The sequence below is a fragment of the Ranitomeya imitator genome, chromosome 3, assembly GCF_032444005.1.
Source record: "Ranitomeya imitator isolate aRanImi1 chromosome 3, aRanImi1.pri, whole genome shotgun sequence".
NCBI classification, from domain to species: domain Eukaryota; kingdom Metazoa; phylum Chordata; class Amphibia; order Anura; family Dendrobatidae; genus Ranitomeya; species Ranitomeya imitator.
Window position 1 is genome coordinate 236,068,694 of NC_091284.1, and position 14,729 is coordinate 236,083,422.

At 45.9% G+C, this 14,729-nt stretch overlaps 1 long non-coding RNA gene across 1 annotated transcript in view; it reads right to left on the minus strand.

Moving 5' to 3' along the window:
* LOC138669637 (uncharacterized) overlaps positions 1-14,729 on the minus strand; it is a 372,477-nt gene that overhangs the window by 298,563 nt on the left and 59,185 nt on the right. Inside the window, exon 2 of the long non-coding RNA XR_011319206.1 lies at positions 5,187-5,541. This is a non-coding gene — a long non-coding RNA (uncharacterized lncRNA). The remainder of the gene's footprint in view (positions 1-5,186; positions 5,542-14,729) is intronic.

Here is a 14,729-nt window from a genome sequence, read left to right on the forward strand (position 1 = left end):
ATTACACTATATAGAGGACCATGTTAGGCCATTATACTGTATGAAGCACTACGTGGGGCCATTACACTGTATGAAGCACTACATGGGGCCATTACACTGTGAAGCACTATGTGGGGTCATTCCACTGTATGGAGCACTATGTGGGGCCCATTATACTGTATGAAGCACTTTTTGTTCCCATTACACTTTAAGAAGCATACTTCATTATCTGTACGTCCTTTTCTGTATTATTTAAAGGGAAGCTGTCTCCCCCCAGGCGTTTTTAACTAAAAGAGCCACCTTCTGCAGCACTAATGCTGCATTCTGTCAAGGTGGCTCTTTTAGTCAGTGTCCCTGCAAATGCTGAAATAATTGCTTTTATAATGTGCCCCTCATAGCTGCATTTGTCAGGGGGGCATGTCTTTTCCCCCCTGACACAAACGCCTCCCAGTCGTCACTCAGGGCCTCCATGCGCCGCCTCCATTTCCTTCATGAACGTCCCCCGCACCTGCGCTGTAAGATTTTTTCGGGCATGCGCTGTTTGCGCTGCCCTTCGAACTTACAGCGCAGGTGCCAGGGACGTTCATGAAGGAAATGGAGGCGGCGCCCGGAGGCCCTGAGTGACGGCTGGGAGGCGTTTGTGTCAGGGAGGAAAAGACATGCCCCCCTGACAAATTCAGGTATGAGGGGCACATTATAAAAGCGATTATTTCAGCATTTGCAGGGACACGGACTAAAAGAGCCACCTTGACAGAATGCAGCATTAGTGCTGCACAAGGTGGCTCGTTTAGTTGAAAACTCTGGGGGGGGGGGGGGGGGGGGGGAGTGACAGGTTCCCTTTAAGGTTTTTATCCTTTGTTATTACATATTTTTCTCCTAATATGTGACAATTAGAATCTGCCTCATGGCGTTTTGCCTTCTCTGAATCAACATGTTCGTCTATAGGATGAATTTGATTAACTTGGGTCTACCTTCAACCTTAAAAAAAAAACTATGAAAAGATTGAATCCTACAGGTTTTTTTTTAGCATTGAAATTGGTAATATGGCCTTAAACTTTTATTAAGATATTGTCAAAAGATCCTCGACTATCAGAACAAAAGTTGGGGACAAATAACCATGCATGTTCTTTATTGGAGTCATCCTGGACGACTATTCTAGGATAATGGCTCAAAAATGACAACTGTCTTTATATGCAGTTTTTCTTTATAATGAAGATTAGTGAGGAGCTAATGCACATGGATAAGGCGTTATCCGAGCATCCTCGTGTGCCAACAGAGTGGCTTTGACGTCCTCGAAAAATACAGTGGGTACGGAAAGTATTCGTACCCCTTTACATTTTTCACTTTTTGTTTCATTGCAGATATTTGGTAAATTCAAAAACGTTCATTTTTTTCTCATTAATGTAATGTCTCATTTTTTTCTCATTAATGTAATGTCTCATTGATGCACCCCATCTTAACTAAAAAAAAACAAACAAATGTAGTAATTTTTGCAAATTTATTAAAAAAGAAAAACTGAAATATCACATGGTCATAAGAACTCAGACCCTTTGCTCAGTATTGAGTAGAAGCACCCTTTTGAGTTAGTGCAGCCATGAGTCTTCTTGGGAATGATGCAACAAGTTTTTCATACCTGGATTTGGGGATCCTCTGCCATTCTTCCTTGCAGATCCTCTCCAGTCCCTTCAGGTTGGATGGTATATAATCAAACAATGGTGGACAGCCATTTTCAGGTCTCTCCAGAGATGTCCAATTGGGTTTAGGTCAGGGCTCTGGCTAAGCCAGTCAAGAATGGTCACAGAGTTGCTCTGAAGCCACTCCTTTGTTATTTTAGTGGTGTGCTTAGGGTCATGGTCTTGTTGGAAGGTGAACCTTCGGTCAAGTGAGGTCCACAGCACTCTGGAAGAGGTTTTCATCCAGAATATCTCTGTACTTGGCAGAATTCATGTTTCCTTCAATGACAACCAGTCGTCCTGTCCCTGCAGCTGAAAAACACCCCCATAGCATGATGCTGCCACCACGTTTCACTGTTGGGATTGTATTGGGCAGGTGATGAGCAGTGCCTTGTTTTCTCCACACATACCGCTTAGAATGATCACCAAAAGGTCTATCTTGGTCTCATCAGAACAGAGAATCTTGTTTCTCATAGTCTGGAAGTTCATGTGTTTTTAAGCAAACTTTATGCGGGCTTTCTTATGTCTTGCACTGAGGAGAGGCTTCCGTTGGGCCACTCTGCCATAAAGGCCCGACTGGTGGAGGGCTGCAGTGATAGTTGACTTTGTGGAACTTTCTCCCATCTCCCTACTGCATTTCTGGAGCTCAGCCACAGTGATCTTGGGGTTCTTCTTTACCTCTCTCAGCAAGGCTCTTCTCCCACGATTGCTCAGTTTGGCAGGACAGCCAGGTCTAGGAAGACTTCTGGTGGTCCCAAACTTCTTCCATTTAAAGGAAACCCGTCACCCCCAAAATCACGGGCGAGGTAAGCCCACTGGCATCAGGGGCTTATCTACAGCATTCTGGAATGCTGTAGATAAGCCCCCGATATATCCTAAAAGATGAGAAAGAGACGTTAGATTATACTCACCCAGGGGCGTGTTGGTCCGGGTCCGGCGCCTCCTAGCTTCATCAGATGACGTCCTCTTCTGGTCTTCACGCTGCGGCTCCAGCGCAGGCGTGCTTTGTCTGCCCTGTTGAGGGCAGAGCAAAGTACTGCAGTGCGCAGGCGCTAGGCCTCTCTGACCTTTCCCGGCGCCTGCGCACTGCAGTACTTTGCTCTGCCCTCAACAGGGCAGACAAAGTACGCCTGCGCTGGAGCCACAGCGTGAAGACCATGAGTATAATCTTTTCCTTATCTTTTAGGATACATTGGGGGGTTATCTACAGCATTCCAGAATGCTGTAGATAAGCCCCTGATGCCGGTGGGCTTACCTCACCCGCGATTTTGGGGGTGACAGGTTCCCTTTAAGGATTATGGAGGCCACTGTGCTCTTAGGAACCTTGAGTACTGCAGAAATTCTGTTGTAACCTTGGCCAGATCTGTGCCTTGCTACAATTCTGTCTCTGAGCTCCTTGGCCAGTTCCTTTGGCCTCATGATTCTCATTTGGTCTGACATGCACTGTGAGCTGTGAGGTCATATATAGACAGGTGTATGCCTTTCCAAATCAAGTCCTATTAGTTTAATTAAACACAGCTGGACTCCAATGAAGAAGTAGAACCATCTCAAGGAGGATCATAAGGAAATGGACAGCATGTGACTTAAATATGAGTGTCTGAGCAAAGGGTCTGAATACTTATGACCATGTAATATTTCAGTTTTCCTTTTTTATTAAAATTGCAAAAATGTCTACATTTCTGTTCTTTTCAGTCAAGATGGGGTGCAAAATGTACATCAATGTGAAAAAAATGAACTTTTTTGAATTTACCAAATGGCTGCAATGAAACAAAGAGTGAAAAATGTAAAGGGGTATGAATACTTTCCGTACCCACTGTATATTCAAGTGCCTGTGACAGCATGTCTCATAGCTGATCGGTAGGCAATCCCTGTATGTGTTGTGGCTATCTAATAAACAGGCAATCCCTTCATGTGTTGCGGCTGTCGAACAGCCACGAGACATGCAGCCCCAGGGACTCGAACATATTTTTCGAGCAGGCTAAAGGAACTTGGTTAGCACATGAGCATGCTCGGATAACTCCTTATCTGAGCACATTCGCTCATCACTAATGGCGATCATAAGCCACTGAGTTTAGTAGTCAATTGAATGACAGAAGGTAAATACTGGATAACCAAACCATGATAAAACCTCAATAATAACATGGTAATGGATTACTTTAATATGAAAGAACATATCAATTCTAGATGTCTCATATAGAAGTATGACGTTTTCACACATTTTTGTCTGTGGACAGGGCCCATATTTAGTTTCTATTTTCATTTCCATTTGGGGTGGGGCCATTCTGTTGGCTGCTCATGATCAGCAGCAATTGATAACCGTAACAAAGCTCTAATGATTATACGCACATTATCTCTAGTGCACAAGAAAGGTCAGTGTTTGCAGAGAAAGAAACAAATGGCAACAGCAAATGCTGCAATTAAAAAGGAGCACAGTCTAAATGTCAGCAAGTTCAGTGGGTTTCTTCGAAAAAACAATCGGCAATGGACTATGCCAGTCTTAAGGCTTAGGCGTAAGCTCAATATGGCGACCAAGCCCTGTTTCTGTCGCTGCATAGCCCACACCGGATCCTATTACTCATTTTCTGTAACTATTTCCTAGCCTACGTACATGACACATCGGGAACGATGGCGCTAAATGCGTACCTGACCCAAATCTTTAAAAAAAAAAAATCACCAGTATGCAGACATACACAAACACATTATGATTGGCTGTATACCTTTACGTATGGTCAAGTTACTAAGAAAAAAAAAAAAAGACTAATATTTTCCATTTAGCTAACATGATTGTAATCTTGCCAATATCATCTTTGCTTCCTGAAACATGGCTTATTTTCTTTTGCAAAGAGAAACAAATAAATTGAAAAATGTATGATGATTGTATCCTATAAGGGGAGCAAAGTTATTTTATATTGTTTTAGAAATAAATAACAAGCAAAGGAAATGACTTTGTATATAAACACACTGCCAAATGGGTAATGTTCAGTATAGACCTCTGGTACTAATAGATATTAAAACTGCGCAATACCATAAAAATATTACCCATAGCCCAACAGTCCAGCTCTACCCCTCCCAGATGAGGATTTTACGGTGTACACAGCTCTTGTTACATGAATGAAAATCATCAGGATTCTGTAACTATCATAAAACACATAGATTACAGTAAAATATGAGCATATTTCCTAGACCTAAAAAACAGACCAATGGCTCAATTCCACAGAAGAGGGAGAGAGGGAGCAGGCTCCTATGCGCTCAAGGAAGATCATCCATCCAGCATTATCCCTCGAAAGCAGCCCAATATAAGGATAGTAGAGCTACTTGAGGTTCAACAGCTGTCAATGCCGAATCTTCACATGGCTGACATGTTACTCATCGAATACGCAGTATTTTCCATGCTGATCGCTGCAATAGTCTTACACAAACCTAACATTCTGCAGCATAGCTAATGGGAAGACACGATCACGATACATAGAAAGGCTACCAGTGCGAAGGTGAATCTTTACTCTTGACGCTTTAAATAGTTAACCATTTACTTGCCTGAGGAGAGATTGCTCTTCTCTCTTCATTGCCGCAGCCTGTTTAGGGAAGCCTCAGTTCAAATCAGCTTCAACATTAAAAGACATAATCATTTATTGAATTTCCTCCTGAAATTTCGCAGAACCTCAAGACTATTCATTCCAAGTGACTACACAGAAGCTGCTTCAAAGTGACACTTTGGAGATTTAGACAGCAGATTTAGAGAAGATGAAACCTGCAGCATCTTCCTACCTCTTTTCACTGTGTATCCAACCACTCCCTCACTGTGTGACAAGGAAATGCTGCAGAGAACGCTCACAATGGGATTGGCTGCTGGAGAAACACCTCTGTGCGTTCATTGGTTGGCCCCATTCTCCTGTTCAAAACAAAACCACAGAAATGAAGATCATTGAACAGGATCTCAAAAGAAAAACAGGTCACAATCTCTGCTCCATAGTTTACCATGGGACCACAGATCACAGCTAGAAACAATGGCAGGGAGATCCAGAAGAACATGAGAACTGCTGCATGGCAACAGCTAAAAAAGCCTCCCAGACATGCACACGCAAGCCTATTAATAACAAATCAGGTCTTAATGTATGGCTGCGCCTATGGAAAACTACACAGCGGGATTATCGAGTAATGAAACAAATTCATGCTCTTCGCTTATATAGGGGCCTCGTCTTATAGTGATGTGTCAACTATAAATACTGGATCTGCTCAATGCATGATAAGGATTTACAACCTAAGCAACACTATTCGTATTATTATTGACATGAATGTATTGTATTTTCACCATAATCTTAACCAGCCCACACACTGCCACACTCTCAGGTATCAGCCAGCTAAAGGGGCAGTACATGGGCTCTATTCCTGTGCTCTCAGGTATCAGCCAGCTACAGGGGCAGTACATGGGCTCTATTCCTGTGCTCTCAGGTATCAGCCAGCTAAAGGGGCAGTACATGGGCTCTATTCCTGTGCTCTCAGGTATCAGCCAGCTAAAGGGGCAGTACATGGGCTCTATTCCTGTGCTCTCAGGTATCAGCCAGCTAAAGGGGCAGTACATGGGCTCTATTCCTGTGCTCTCAGGTATCAGCCAGCTAAAGGGGCAGTACATGGGCTCTATTCCTGTGCTCTCAGGTATCAGCCAGCTAAAGGGGCAGTACATGGGCTCTATTCCTGTGCTCTCAGGTATCAGCCAGCTAAAGGGGCAGTACATGGGCTCTATTCCTGTGCTCTCAGGTATCAGCCAGCTAAAGGGGCAGTACATGGGCTCTATTCCTGTGCTCTCAGGTATCAGCCAGCTAAAGGGGCAGTACATGGGCTCTATTCCTGTGCTCTCAGGTATCAGCCAGCTAAAGGGGCAGTACATGGGCTCTATTCCTGTGCTCTCAGGTATCAGCCAGCTAAAGGGGCAGTACATGGGCTCTATTCCTGTGCTCTCAGGTATCAGCCAGCTAAAGGGGCAGTACATGGGCTCTATTCCTGTGCTCTCAGGTATCAGCCAGCTAAAGGGGCAGTACATGGGCTCTATTCCTGTGCTCTCAGGTATCAGCCAGCTACAGGGGCAGTACATGGGCTCTATTCCTGTGCTCTCAGGTATCAGCCAGCTACAGGGGCAGTACATGGGCTCTATTCCTGTGCTCTCAGGTATCAGCCAGCTACAGGGGCAGTACATGGGCTCTATTCCTGTGCTCTCAGGTATCAGCCAGCTACAGGGGCAGTACATGGGCTCTATTCCTGTGCTCTCAGGTATCAGCCAGCTAAAGGGGCAGTACATGGGCTCTATTCCTGTGCTCTCAGGTATCAGCCAGCTAAAGGGGCAGTACATGGGCTCTATTCCTGTGCTCTCAGGTATCAGCCAGCTACAGGGGCAGTACATGGGCTCTATTCCTGTGCTCTCAGGTATCAGCCAGCTAAAGGGGCAGTACATGGGCTCTATTCCTGTGCTCTCAGGTATCAGCCAGCTACAGGGGCAGTACATGGGCTCTATTCCTGTGCTCTCAGGTATCAGCCAGCTACAGGGGCAGTACATGGGCTCTATTCCTGTGCTCTCAGGTATCAGCCAGCTAAAGGGGCAGTACATGGGCTCTATTCCTGTGCTCTCAGGTATCAGCCAGCTAAAGGGGCAGTACATGGGCTCTATTCCTGTGCTCTCAGGTATCAGCCAGCTAAAGGGGCAGTACATGGGCTCTATTCCTGTGCTCTCAGGTATCAGCCAGCTACAGGGGCAGTACATGGGCTCTATTCCTGTGCTCTCAGGTATCAGCCAGCTAAAGGGGCAGTACATGGGCTCTATTCCTGTGCTCTCAGGTATCAGCCAGCTAAAGGGGCAGTACATGGGCTCTATTCCTGTGCTCTCAGGTATCAGCCAGCTACAGGGGCAGTACATGGGCTCTATTCCTGTGCTCTCAGGTATCAGCCAGCTACAGGGGCAGTACATGGGCTCTATTCCTGTGCTCTCAGGTATCAGCCAGCTAAAGGGGCAGTACATGGGCTCTATTCCTGTGCTCTCAGGTATCAGCCAGCTACAGGGGCAGTACATGGGCTCTATTCCTGTGCTCTCAGGTATCAGCCAGCTACAGGGGCAGTACATGGGCTCTATTCCTGTGCTCTCAGGTATCAGCCAGCTAAAGGGGCAGTACATGGGCTCTATTCCTGTGCTCTCAGGTATCAGCCAGCTACAGGGGCAGTACATGGGCTCTATTCCTGTGCTCTCAGGTATCAGCCAGCTACAGGGGCAGTACATGGGCTCTATTCCTGTGCTCTCAGGTATCAGCCAGCTACAGGGGCAGTACATGGGCTCTATTCCTGTGCTCTCAGGTATCAGCCAGCTAAAGGGGCAGTACATGGGCTCTATTCCTGTGCTCTCAGGTATCAGCCAGCTACAGGGGCAGTACATGGGCTCTATTCCTGTGCTCTCAGGTATCAGCCAGCTAAAGGGGCAGTACATGGGCTCTATTCCTGTGCTCTCAGGTATCAGCCAGCTACAGGGGCAGTACATGGGCTCTATTCCTGTGCTCTCAGGTATCAGCCAGCTACAGGGGCAGTACATGGGCTCTATTCCTGTGATCTCAGGTATCAGCCAGCTACAGGGGCAGTACATGGGCTCTATTCCTGTGCTCTCAGGTATCAGCCAGCTACAGGGGCAGTACATGGGCTCTATTCCTGTGCTCTCAGGTATCAGCCAGCTAAAGGGGCAGTACATGGGCTCTATTCCTGTGCTCTCAGGTATCAGCCAGCTACAGGGGCAGTACATGGGCTCTATTCCTGTGATCTCAGGTATCAGCCAGCTACAGGGGCAGTACATGGGCTCTATTCCTGTGCTCTCAGGTATCAGCCAGCTACAGGGGCAGTACATGGGCTCTATTCCTGTGCTCTCAGGTATCAGCCAGCTACAGGGGCAGTACATGGGCTCTATTCCTGTGCTCTCAGGTATCAGCCAGCTAAAGGGGCAGTACATGGGCTCTATTCCTGTGCTCTCAGGTATCAGCCAGCTACAGGGGCAGTACATGGGCTCTATTCCTGTGATCTCAGGTATCAGCCAGCTACAGGGGCAGTACATGGGCTCTATTCCTGTGCTCTCAGGTATCAGCCAGCTAAAGGGGCAGTACATGGGCTCTATTCCTGTGCTCTCAGGTATCAGCCAGCTACAGGGGCAGTACATGGGCTCTATTCCTGTGCTCTCAGGTATCAGCCAGCTAAAGGGGCAGTACATGGGCTCTATTCCTGTGCTCTCAGGTATCAGCCAGCTACAGGGGCAGTACATGGGCTCTATTCCTGTGCTCTCAGGTATCAGCCAGCTAAAGGGGCAGTGCATGGGCTCTATTCCTGTGCTCTCAGGTATCAGCCAGCTAAAGGGGCAGTACATGGGCTCTATTCCTGTGCTCTCAGGTATCAGCCAGCTAAAGGGGCAGTACATGGGCTCTATTCCTGTGCTCTCAGGTATCAGCCAGCTACAGGGGCAGTACATGGGCTCTATTCCTGTGCTCTCAGGTATCAGCCAGCTAAAGGGGCAGTACATGGGCTCTATTCCTGTGCTCTCAGGTATCAGCCAGCTAAAGGGGCAGTACATGGGCTCTATTCCTGTGCTCCCAGGTATCAGCCAGCTAAAGGGGCAGTACATGGGCTCTATTCCTGTGCTCCCAGGTATCAGCCAGCTAAAGGGGCAGTACATGGGCTCTATTCCTGTGCTCTCAGGTATCAGCCAGCTAAAGGGGCAGTACATGGGCTCTATTCCTGTGCTCTCAGGTATCAGCCAGCTAAAGGGGCAGTACATGGGCTCTATTCCTGTGCTCTCAGGTATCAGCCAGCTAAAGGGGCAGTACATGGGCTCTATTCCTGTGCTCTCAGGTATCAGCCAGCTACAGGGGCAGTACATGGGCTCTATTCCTGTGCTCTCAGGTATCAGCCAGCTAAAGGGGCAGTACATGGGCTCTATTCCTGTGCTCTCAGGTATCAGCCAGCTACAGGGGCAGTACATGGGCTCTATTCCTGTGCTCTCAGGTATCAGCCAGCTAAAGGGGCAGTACATGGGCTCTATTCCTGTGCTCTCAGGTATCAGCCAGCTAAAGGGGCAGTACATGGGCTCTATTCCTGTGCTCCCAGGTATCAGCCAGCTAAAGGGGCAGTACATGGGCTCTATTCCTGTGCTCTCAGGTATCAGCCAGCTAAAGGGGCAGTACATGGGCTCTATTCCTGTGCTCTCAGGTATCAGCCAGCTAAAGGGGCAGTACATGAGCTCTTTTCGTGTTCTCTCTGCATAGACGGATTATAATGAGGGCAATCTGGGCTACCTCCTGGGGGGCGCAAGACTCCTGGGGGCCAGACTGTCCCCATTAGAATGTTTTGCAAGTCGCCTTAGGCAGGTGCACGTCTTTGGACAAGGAGCTTGCCTGGCGCTGCACTTCTGGCATTACAGAATAGCAGCGCAGTTCCAGGGGAGGTTCCATCGCCTGCTCTGACAAGTGCCTGCACTATGTTCATACTATATATAGGGAGAGGGAACTAAGTGAGGGCTCACATTGTATATAGTGAGCTATGTGGGCGCGCATACTGTATCTGGGGAGCTATGTAGAGGTTCATACTGTATATAGAGGCTGTGTGGGGGCACATACTGCATATAGGGAGCTATGTAGGGGCTCATCCTGTCAATAGAGAGGCTATGTGGAGGCTCACTATATAGGGAGATATGTGGGGGTTCATACTGTATATAGGGATCTATGTGGGTGTTCATACTGCATCTTGGGAGGCTATGTGGGGGTTTATACTGTACATAAGGAGCTCTGTAGGGGTTTATACAGTATATGTAGAGGCAATGTGAGGGCTAATCCTGCATGTCGAAAACTAGATATAGATGCACAGTGGATGAGATTTCTAGAAATGTCATCTACTAAGCTGTAACATCTGGCCGCTGCATTTTTTTTACGCTGCATAAATGCACAGCGTCAAACCACAGCAAATCCTGAACATGGGAACGTACAGTACAGACCAAAAGTTTGGACACACCTTCTCATTTAAAGATTTTTCTGTATTTTCATGACTATGAAAAATTCTCTTCTCTTTAATAAAAATATATTTACACAAAAGAAAAAGCCATTCAAAAAATTGGAGATTCACAAGGAGTGGACTGCTGCTGGAGTCATTGCTTCAAGAGCCACCACACACACATATCCAGGAGATGGGCTACAAGTGTCACATTCCTTGTGTCAAGCCACTCATCACCAATAGACAATGCCAGAAGCATCTTACCTGGGCTAAGGAGAAAAAGAACTGGTCTGTTGCTCAGTCGTCCAAGGTGTTGTTTTTAGATTAAAGTAAATTTTGCATTTAATGTGGAAATCAAGGCCCCAGAGTCTGGAAGAAGAATGGAGAGGCACACAAGCCAAGCTGCTTGAGGTCTAGTGTGAAGTTTCCACAATCAGTCATGGTTTGGGGAGCCATGTCATCTGGTGGTATAGGTCCACAGTGTTTTATCAAGACCAAAGTCAGCGCAACAGTCTACTAGGAAATTATAGAGCACTTCATACTTCCCTCTGCTGACAAGCTCTTTGGAGATGGAAATTTCATTTTCCAGCAGGACTTGGCACCTGTCCACATTGCCAAAAGTACCAATACATGGTTTAAAAACAACAGTATCACTGTGCTTGATTGGCCAGCAAACTCGCCTGACCTTAACTCCATAATCTATATGGTATTGTCAAGAGAAAGATGAGACACCAGATGAAACAATGCAGATGAGCTGAAGGCTGCTATCAAAGCAACCTGGGCTTCTATAATACCTCAGCAGTGTCACAGACTGATTGCCTCCATGCCACGCTGCATTGATGCAGTATTTGATGCAAAAGCAGCCCAACCAAGTATTGAGTGCATTTCCTGAACATTAATTTCAGTACGCCAACATTTCAGATTTTAAAATAATTTTTCAAACTAGTGTTATAAAGTATTCTAATTTACTTACATAAACGTGGGCTGAAACGTGGCAGATGAGGTTTAACAATGATAAATGTAAGGTTATACACATGGGAAGAAGGAATCAATGTCACCATTACACACTGAACGGAAACCACTGGGTAAATCTGACAGGGAGAAGGACTTGGGGATCCTAGTTAATGATAAACTTACCTGGAGCAGCCAGTGCCAGGCAGCAGCTGCCAAGGCAAACAGGATCATGGGGTGCATTAAAAGAGGTCTGGATACACATGATGAGAGCATTATACTGCCTCTGTACAAATCCCTAGTTAGACCGCACATGGAGTACTGTGTCCAGTTTTGGGCACCGATGCTCAGGAAGGATATAATGGAACTAGAGAGAGTACAAAGGAGGGCTACAAAATTAATAAAGGGGATGGGAGAACTACAATACCCAGATAGATTAGCGAAACTAGGATTATTTAGTCTAGAAAAAAGGCGACTGAGGGGCGATCTAATAACCATGTATAAGTATATAAGGGTACAATACAAATATCTCGCTGAGGATCTGTTTATACCAAGGAAGGTGATGGGCACAAGGGGGCATTCTTTGCGTCTGGAGGAGAGAAGGTTTTTCCACCAACATAGAAGAGGATTCTTTACTGTTAGGGCAGTGAGAATCTGGAATTGCTTGCCTGAGGAGGTGGTGATGGCGAACTCAGTCGAGCGGTTCAAGAGAGGCCTGGATGTCTTCCTGGAGCAGAACAATATTGTATCATACAATTATTAGGTTCTGTAGAAGGACGTAGATCTGGGGATTTATTATGATGGAATATAGGCTGAACTGGATGGACAAATGTCTTTTTTCGGCCTTACTAACTATGTTACTATGTTACTAATTACTTTTGGATTTTCATTGGCTGTAAGCCATTACACTGGTCTACAAAAAAAAAAAATTCCGGCATGGAGTTTAAGAACAGTTTTAGACTAATTTGAGGGTGCTAAATTCAAATCTGATCTTATAATTTCTCTATCACATCACGTTTTTGCGCTATAGGTATATAGCCCATAATCATGAATTCCATGATAAATATAGATAGTGTATGAAAAGTGCCGGTTTATACGGTTCACTAAGGTAAATTTAGTTTTCATTTAGTCTCCCAATAAATGTGAGAATATCTTTGTTTTCTTTGAACATGCATAATTCCCATTTGTTATGATAACACCCTTGTTTTCTGTGCTACTGGGACAGTAGAGCTACAGCAGAGCATTGGGTGAAAACTGCATGGCCTCAGCGACAGAGTTTGGCATCTGGCGATAAGAATGTCATCCATGATCTTCTAGTGGATAGAAAGGACATTGTCTTTCCTCCCTTACACATAAAACTTGGATTGATGAAGCAGTTCGTCAAAGCGCTCAATCACAGTGGAGAATGCTTTAGATAGATATATATATATATATATATATATATATTCAAGTTTTCCTGGTCTTAGTGAAGAGAAGAAAAAGGCTGGAATATTTGATGGACCTCAAATAAGAACACTTATGAGAGACCCAAATTTTATCACATCAATGAATGAGACAGAAGAAAGAGCTTGGAATGCATTTTGTAATGTGGTGCAGAATTTTCTAGGGAATAAGAAAGCAGACAACTATGAAGAGATTGTGGAAGAGCTACTAATGAGTCTGCGAAATCTTGGATGTAGAATGAATATCAAGATTCACTATTTACACAGCCATTTGGACTTTTCTCCAGAGAACCTTGGGGATGTGAGCGAGGAACAAGGGGAGCGTTTTCATCAGGACATTAAAACAATGGAAGAACGGTATCCAGGCCAGGGGGGACTCACATATGATGGCTGACTATTGCTGGAGCTTGATGAGAGACAACCCAGAAGCTGTACATCACAGATCAGCCAAGAAAAGAAAGTTCAAATAACTGCCATTTGCCATTCATCTGTGTTCCATATACCGTATATACTCGAGTATAAGCCGAGATTTTCAGCTCACTTTTTTGGGCTGAAAATCCCCCTCTCAGCTTATACTCAAGTCTTACCCAGGGGTCAGCAGGGGAGGGGGAGCGGGGGCTGTCTAATTATACTCACCTACTCCTGGCACGGTCCCTGCTTCTTCCAACGCTGCAGCTTCTTCCTGTAGTGAGAGGTCCCATAGAGGTGGAGCCGCATATTCATTACTGTAATGAGCGGTAACGGTGACCGCTCACTACAGGAAGAAAATGCGGCGCCGGGGAACAGACGGGCAGCGACGGCGCCAGGAGCAGGCAAGTATGATGGGGGCAGTGCACGATACTCACCTGCTCCTCGTTCCACAGTCGGCGCCGCTGTGTCTTCCGCAGTGACGCTCAGGTCAGAGGGCACGGTGACGTGATTAGTGCGCGCCGCCCTCTTCCTGAACGTCAGCACAGAGGATGGAAAGACACAGCGGCGGTCAGCGGTGGAACGGGAAAGGTGAGTATAGCAAGTGCCGGGGGCCTGAGAGGTGAGTATGTCATTTTTTTTAATCGCAGCAACAGCATATGGAGCAAATATCTGTATGGAGCATCTTATGTGGCCATGTGCAGCATTATATGGGGGCAAATATCTGTATGGGGCATCTTATGAGGCCATGTGCAGCATTATATGGGGCAAATATCTGTATGGGGCATCTTATGTGGCCATGTGCAGCATTATATGGGGCAAATATCTGTATGGGGCATCTTATGTGGCCATGTGCAGCATTATATGGGGGCAAATATCTGTATGGGGCCATGAGCAGCATGATATAGGGGCAAATATCTGTATGGAGCATCTTATGGGGTCATAATCAACATTTGTGGAGCATTATACGGGGCAAATATCTGTATGGAGCATCTTATGTGGCCATGTGCAGCATTATCCGGGGGCAAATGTCTGTACGGAGCATCTTATGTGGCCATGTGCAGCATTATACGGGGCAAATGTCTCTATGGAGCATCTTATGGGGTCATAATCAACATTTGTGCAGCATTATATGGGGCATATTTTAATATGGAGCATCTTATGGAGCCCATCATAAACTGTATGGAGCATTATATGGGGCTCCTGATTCAATATGGATATTCAAAAACACAACCTACTGATGTCTCAATTTTACTTTTATTGGTATCTATTTTTA